The following is an 8,184-nucleotide window of genomic DNA, read 5'->3' as shown; positions in this document are numbered from 1 at the left end:
CCATTATAATAGTTGGAAATATAGAGTGTGACTCCCCTGTGGGCCACAGACTCACAGGCTTCAGATTAGAAGAGACCTTAGAGCAGAGGTTCTTAATCTTTTTTGTTCCAAGAACCGCTTTGCCAGACAGGTGAAAACCACAGACCCCTTACTAAATCCACACTATACTGTGCATTATTTAATAAATAATATCACACCTGCACCAACATGCCCCCACAAGAATAATGGTTTTTTTAAAAATTTCAATTCAAGCTAATGGACCTCTTGTTAGGAACCCTTGCTTTAGAGTCTTCTTCCCAACCTGACCAGGCTCAAATAAGGTAGTAGCTCCGTTTTAGCCTCACTTAATGTACTATAGTCTATCTTTACTTGAGTGTCTCACAGTGGAACTTCTTGGAGGTAGGGATCTATTCATCACTCGGATCATCAAACAGAGATGTGGACTTCGAGAGTGAGCCTTTCACAGTCTTCCTCCTACATTCTCTTCTTTCTCTTCTGGTCTGGACTTGTGGAGTCTTGAGGTTTGTAAAGGAGAGTGTGGGCTATGGTGTGGACCATTGACCATGAGGTGCAGTGGTGCTCAGAGATGTATTCACCAAGTGCAATGAATGTCTCATGATGATGGAGGAGATTGTTGTTATGGGGGGAGGAGTGGGGTGGGGGAGGGTATATGGGGACCTCATATTTTTTGGCTATAATATTAAGAAAATAAATAAAGACGAAAAAAAAAGTTGGGAAAAAAAAAAAAAAGGAAAGTAAAGGCCTCTGTAATGGAAAGCAAGTAGAAGATGTGTCTATCCTGTAAATCAGGTTATCTAGGTCCATATTTCTCTTTGTGTAGATTTCCTTTTGTCAATCACAGACCACTGTGAAGTATTTTTAAAGGTTCCCGTTAAACATCAGTTGTGTTAGGAAAGAATTGAATGAATCTGATCCAAACCCTCATTTTACTGATGGGAAAGTGAGGCATTGATGGGTTACATGTTTCTTTATGGTCATCCAGAGCTGAGACAAGAAAAAATTTCTTTTGTCTCCTGTTTGATGCTAGTAAGCATTGAGTTTTTATGATCTGAAACAAGTAAATCTTTTCCCATGGAGCTCTGGTGACTCTCAAATTGGGGTCTGAAGAGATTCTTGTACCATGTTTGGTACCATGGCCTATCTGAGTGCATAAGTCCCATCAAATGTTAAGTTAACCAGCAACAGCAGATCATCAGTGTTGTGGTCTATTCGTTTCACGCCCATGAATGTAACTCTGTCCTGTCACCTTGAACATGAGTACAGAAAATTTTCCTTTTGGGGTGATATTCCATCATTAGAGCATTTCCAATTGTCCAGCATCCTTCCAAGAAGTACCTGCCATTTAAAGCAGGAGTCAGCAAACTGTGGCCTGTGGGCCAAATTCAGCTCACTGCCTCTTTATGTAAATAAAGTTTTTTTAGAACCCAGCCACTTCTGTATTTTTACATATTGTTGTCTATGTTTGCTTTCACAAATGGCAGAGCTGAGTAGTTGTGACAGAGACTGCATGCCCCACCAAGTCTGAAGTACTTTTTATCTGGCCCATTCTAGAAAATGTTTGCTGACCCCTGCATTAGAACTTTTTTTTTTTTTTTTTTTTGCAGAAGACTTGGGTGGTCTTCTTATGTTGAATGATTTAAATCAGCTCTTTCTACAGCTTTTACTTTTTCTATTTTACCTCTCTGACTATAGAAATGACCAGAGGAAAAAAGATATCATTGGCAATAGGTTCCAAATGTAACTGGTCAGAATTACCTAGGGATTATGAACAATACAAATTTCTGGACCCAATTCCAGAGATTGTATTTTGGTAGGATTTGGGTAGGGTCTGGGAAACTTACTTTTATCATAGGCTAACCACTTCACTGAGCCTTGATTATTTCATCTGCAAAGTGGCAACAACAGTTCTTCCTGTATAGGGTTGTTTTGGGGACTGTTGGGGATTGAATTGTGTCCCCAAAAAGGGCATGTTCAAGTTCTAACCTCTGGTCCCATGAATGTGATCCTATTTGGAAATAGGATCTTTGAAGATGTGATTAGTTAAGATGAGGTCAAATTGAATTAGGATGGGTCCTAATCCAATGTGACTGGTGTCCTTATAAAGAGAGGACATTTCTACACAGTCAGTAAGAGACAGACACAAAGAAGACCACTGAAAAACAGAGGCAGAGCTTGTATTATACCAAAAATTTCTGGCAAGCTACCACCAGTACCCTACAGACTTCAGAGGAAACATGGCCCTGCTGACTCCTTGATTTTGGACTTGTAGCCTCCAAGACTGCAAGATAGTTAATTGCTCTTATTTTAAGGAATCCAGATTGTGATACATTGTTAACCTAGCCCTAGGAAACAAAGGCAAGGACCAAATGAGGTAATGAACTGTGAAATGTCTAGCACTGTGCCTGCACATCGTAGACACTAAGGTAATGTGAGTTTCTTTTCTCCCACTGGAGAATCCAGTGCCTTGGAAAATATACCAGGCAGATTTCTCTTCATTTTGACTTACGTGTTACATTTACATTTCTGTTTATGTTAATTTTCCTCTTGTCAAACTATTCCCAATCTGTCTTTCTCTACATGTATTAAAGCCAAAGGTGGTTTTAAAATTATTTTACAAACTTGTCTCAAGAAGCACCCAGAGAGCTGGGTGGTCCTAAATGGCTTGTTAGTAACATGGCTGCCAACAGCCTTGGTTACTTCTGCTAAAATATAATTAAAAGCAGAAGTGTTTCCATTAGCTTTTTTTACTTTTGGAAGAAACCTTGATATAAGACGATGGACTTTATAGACTCCGAGGACAAATCATTGGACAAATTGGGACACTATCTAATCACCATCTCTTTCCTTAGAGACAGAGAGACTGATTTTGTCTCTTTGCCTTAGTTTTTTTAATGTCTTCCTACAGGCAGTCACTGAGTAGCAGACAGTGCTGACGTTTTGCTCACATGTCCTTTCACCCCACCTGAGTTGACCAGGAGTCCTGGTAGACTGTTTTCAGCATGCTGACAACTTCCCACTTCAAGAGCTGCATCTCTCATCTTCTCCAGCTGAGGATTTCTCACCATTCAGATACTACCTGGAAGTAAGTGAACAAGCAGAGGGCAGAAGACAGTGGATAATTCAGACAGGTGTTCTATATGGTTATTCAGAGAGTCCCCCACTGTCCACAGTGGTTATCTACTCTCTAATGTGCTTTTAATGGTGTTGCTCCCTTCCCTGTCTCAGTTTCCCCACATCCTCACCTGGGCTTCCTGAGATCATTTGCAGGATAGCTACCTGCTCCTATGTCCTTGTTTACTTTTTTTAAAAGATTGATTGATTGATTTATCCTGCACTGCCCCATCTGCTCTCTGTGTCTATTTTCTGTGTGTTCTCCTGTATCTGCTTATATTCTCATTAGGTGTCTCTGGGAACTGATCCTGGGACCTTCTGGAGTGCAAGAGAGGTGAATACTCTCTTGTGCCACCTCAGCTCCCCTGTTCTGCTATGTCTTCTTATTTTCTCTCCTCTGTGTCCCTTGCTGCATCATCTTGCTGCGCCAGCTCTCCGTGTCGGCCAGGGCGGCATTCCTATGTGGGCAACACACCCCCTTGGGTGGCATTCCCATGTGGGCCAGCACTCCATGTGGGCCAGCTTGCTCTCACCAGGAGGCCCTGGACCTCCTATATGGTAGACGGGAGCCCAACTTATTGAGCCACATCCGTTTCCCCTTGTTTACTTTTGATGAAATCAAAACTAATACTTGTTTGGAACCAGGACATAACAGAGACCATGACCTGGCTCTAAACAGGTCACTTTGAATTCACCTCTGCATCTTTCGCTCCAGCTTCTTTCCTGCAGGGAGCTCAGTTATCAGAAACGCAGCTGAAACCCAAGTCATAAAGAAACAACAGCCTCTGAGCACCAAACCACGTCTGCCTACTAAATCATGTGCACTTTAGTCACAGGTGAGCAATTCTGAGCCACCCTAAGAACCTGTTCTTCTTTGTCTGCATCTAACAAACTTAAAAAAAAAATCATTTTTACATGCATGCAAATCAAAAGCAGCTAATAACAGAGAATCTGGTTTTCTGAAGACACTGCTTGCAAGATGTAATTTACTAGCCTGCTGATAAACAAGGAGACATAATTACTCACAGTAAAATGCACAACAGCTTATGATCATTAAGCATAGGGAGGATTAGCTCTTTACTACATGTTCTGAGTACCTCACTGCGTTTTAGCCTAGTGCAATAGTTGCTCTTCATAATGATTTACCTATTTGTTCAACAACTATTTATTGGGGACCTACTTGGTGCCAAGGGCCATACTGCACTTTGAATATATCATTGAACAGTAAGGATAACAGTTCTACCCTGGTGCCCCTTTCATTCTAGTGGGGACGACTAAGCAATAAACTTGAAACATTGAATTACGTAGTGTGGTAGAAGTGATAAGTGCTATGGAAAAAAAAAAAAAGTAAGGCAAGGGAAAAAGACTTTGGGTCATCAAAGAAGGTTAAGATATCACCAAAATATTAAGAAAGTCGATAAATATGAACATTTCTGTCACAAATTCTCATTTTTAAGTAAACATTTTTATTTTGAGATACTTGTAAATTCACATCCAGTAAGCAATAATAAGAAGAGATCCCATGTGCTCTTGACCTAGATTTTCCCAGTGGTAACATCCTGCAAAACTGTAGTCAATATCACAACTGGGATATTGACATTGACAGAGTCGCCATTGAGAACATTTCCATCAGTTCAGAGATTCTTCCAGTTGCCCTTTTATAGCCACACCCACTTCCCTCCCACTCCCACTCCCTCCTTAACCCCTGGCAACCACTGATTTGTTCTCCATTTATGTAATTCTGTCATTTCAAGAATGTTATACAAATGGAATCATTTGGTATGTAATCTTTTGGAATGGACTTTTTTTCTCAGCCTAGTTCTCTGGTGATTGGTCTTGGTTGCTGCATGTAGCAAGAGTTCACTCCTTTTTATTGCTCAGTGGTGTGGTATAGTATAGATGTGCCACGATTTGTTTAGCCATTTACCCACAGAAGGGCATCTGGGTTGTTTCCGGTTTCGGGCTGTTATGAATTAATGAATGAATGAGTTTATCCTTCTGCCAACACACACAGTCCTGATTATTGTAACTATGTAATAATTCTTGAGACTGGGTGGAGTGATTCTTTACTCTTGATTCTTTTTCAAAATTGCTTTAGCTGTTCTCGATCCTTTGGTTTTCCGGATAAATTTTAGAATATACTTCTCTATACCTACAAAAAGCCTTGCTGGGATTTTGATAGGAATTGAGGTAAATGTGCATATCAATTTGAGAAGCATTGTCATTCTTCATTATGTCCTATTTCACTCTATGGACTCAGTTTGTATCTCTATTTAGATCTGTGATTTTCATTAGCATTTTGTGTTTATCAACACATCAGTCCTGTATATGGTTTGTTACATTTACACCTAAGCATTTTATTTTATTTTTTGGAGCAGTTATAAAAGGTATTTTAAAAATGTCAGTGTCCATGTATTCATTGCTAGTATATAGAACTGAAATTGATTTTTGTGTGTTTATCTCTTTAACCTGCATCTTGCTGAACTGACATTTGTTCTAGTTTTGCTGTAGCTGCCTTGGGACTTTCTACGTAGACATCTGCATATTGGAACAGTTTATTTCTTTATTTCTCTTCTCCATGCCTTTCTTTTCCTTTTTTGTCTTGAACTGGCTAGAACTTCCAGCACTGTGCTGAGTAAGAGTGCTAAGAGCAGACGTAATTGCCTTGCTGCTGATCTTAAGGGGAAAGCGTTCAGTCTTTCCCCATTTAGAATAATGTTAGCTGTAGGGTTTTTTGTAAAAGCTTTTCATTAAGTTGAGGAAGTTTCCCCTTTTTATTTTTCTGAGAGTTTTTAAAAAAATTATGAATGTCATTGAATTTTGTCAAGTGTTTTTTTTTCCCTGCATTTATTAATATGGTCATGAAATTTTTCTTTAGCCTATTGATATGGTGGGATACATAGTTCAATTTGTGAATATTGAACTGGTCTTGCCTTCCTGGCATAAACCTTCCTTGAGCGTGGTATGTAATTAGTTTTATGTATTGTTGAATTCTATTTGCTAATATTTTCTCAAGTATTTTTGTATCTATGTTCATGAGGTATATTCATCTATAGTTTTCTTACTTTGTTCTGTCTCTGGTTCTGTTATCAGGGTAATACTAATTTCATAAAAGCAATTGGAGAGTATTCTTTCCTCTTCTCTTTTCTGGAAGAGATTGTGTAGAATTGGTGCTAATTCTTCCTTAAATGCTTGGTAGAATTCTTCAGTGAAACCCTCTTGGCCTGGAGAATTTTTTATTTGGGAGGTTTTAAAGACCCAAATTCAATTTCATTAAAGATATAGGGCTAATCGCTTCTTGGCCTTTTGGCTAAGATCAAGTGTAGTATCTGTTCTTATCAGTTTAATATCTGATACGTCCTCTATCCGAGGACAATATACTAAATGGATTTTTGGAGCTGGGAGATGGAATAGGGGCTTGCTCTGTCCACTCCACACATCGACCTGGTATTGCAGTACTTCCAAGAATGGTGCACCAAAAAAAAAAAAAAAAAAAGATACAGGGCTATTCAATTATCTATTTTATATTAGGCAAATTGGGGTAGTTTGTGTTTTTCATGGGTTTGTTTCATTTTCTATAAGTTGTCAAATTTATATGTGTTAGAGTTGCTCATAGTATTCCTTTATTATCCTTTTGATGTCCTCAGGGTCTATAGTCATGCTTCCTGTTTTATTCCTGATATTAAGTTATCTCTATTTTTTATTCTGTCAGTCTTGCTGGAGTTTTATTTTTATTTTTATTTTTTTATCAGGCCACTATCAAAACCTTATGCTAGTTACATACCTTCATTATAAATACTGAAAGAATATTCTTATATTTGCACTCTTTTATTTTAGGCTAGTAAAAAGAACTTATTGGGAAGTGGGGGAAAAGAACAGAGCTTGCTGAGAAATGGGAGAGAAGAAAGGAAATGTGCACTGAGATTTGGCTATATTTGAATTCTTAATCACAGAGTCCACTGAGTTGTACGTCACCTGTTTTATCCTCTAACTTTCCTTCCAGCCTCATGGACAGCCCCAAACCTCCCCTTTTACCATGTTCACACTCACACTTCAGCACTGGTAATTACATGCATATCATTGCACTACTATCACCTCTGTCCATTTCTAAACCATTACAATCAGCCTAATTATAACTTTTGCACAGGTAAAGTGTTGGCTCATCAGTCTCTTTTTCCCTTCTATCTTTTGGTTACTTATCTTCCATACTTTACCTCCATGAGTATGCTCTGTATTCTTAGTTCATTACAGTGAGCTCATGCAATATCTATCCTTAGCTAGACTAACAAAGAAAAGAAGAGAAAAAATGCAAATAAATAAAATCAGAAATTTAGAGAAGGGATATCGCAAATGACCCCACAGAAATAAAGAGTATCATAAGAGAATACTAAGAAAAACTTTATGCCAGGAAGTTGGACAACTTAGATGAAATGGACAAATTTCTAGAAACACATGTGCAGCCTGCACTGACAAAAGAAGATACAGAAGACCTTGAAAGACCAATCATAAGTAATGAAATTGAATCAGTTCATCAAAAGCCCCCCAACAAGAAAAGCCCAGACCAGATGGATTTATAGGTAAATTATATAAATCATTCAGAAAAAAAGCTAACACCAAACCTGCTCAAACTCTTCCAAAAAAACAAAAAGAAGGGAACATTACCAAATTCATTCTATGATGCCAATATCATCCTAATACTAAAGCCACATAAAGATGCTATAAGAAAAGTAAATTACAGACCAATCTCTCCCATGAAATTAGATGCAGAAATCCTCAACAAGATACCTGCAAATCAAATCCTGCAAATCAAATCCAACAAATTTTCACATCAAATGAATAACTCACCATGATCAAGAGGATTTTATCCTAGGTGTGCAAGGATGGTTCAATATAAGAAAATCAATTAGTGTAATATATCACATTAACAGATCAAAGGAGAATTACATGATCATCTCTACTGATGCAGAAAAGGCATTTGACAAAATTCAGCATCCTATTAAAAAATTTATTGAAATATATCATTCATACATAAACATACATGAACAATAAGTG

General features: G+C 38.2%; 1 non-coding gene across 1 annotated transcript; it reads left to right on the top strand.

Moving 5' to 3' along the window:
- Nucleotides 1–6,422: 6,422 nt before the first annotated feature.
- On the top strand, nt 6,423–6,613 carry LOC111759365 (U2 spliceosomal RNA). The gene has a single exon (XR_002793373.1). It is a non-coding gene; the product is annotated as a U2 spliceosomal RNA (small nuclear RNA).
- Nucleotides 6,614–8,184: the final 1,571 nt, after the last annotated feature.

This window comes from Dasypus novemcinctus, chromosome 1 (genome assembly GCF_030445035.2).
Source record: "Dasypus novemcinctus isolate mDasNov1 chromosome 1, mDasNov1.1.hap2, whole genome shotgun sequence".
Classification (NCBI taxonomy): domain Eukaryota; kingdom Metazoa; phylum Chordata; class Mammalia; order Cingulata; family Dasypodidae; genus Dasypus; species Dasypus novemcinctus.
The sequence above is the reverse complement of the archived record's forward strand: the minus strand, read 5'-3'. Positions and strand labels throughout refer to the sequence as shown.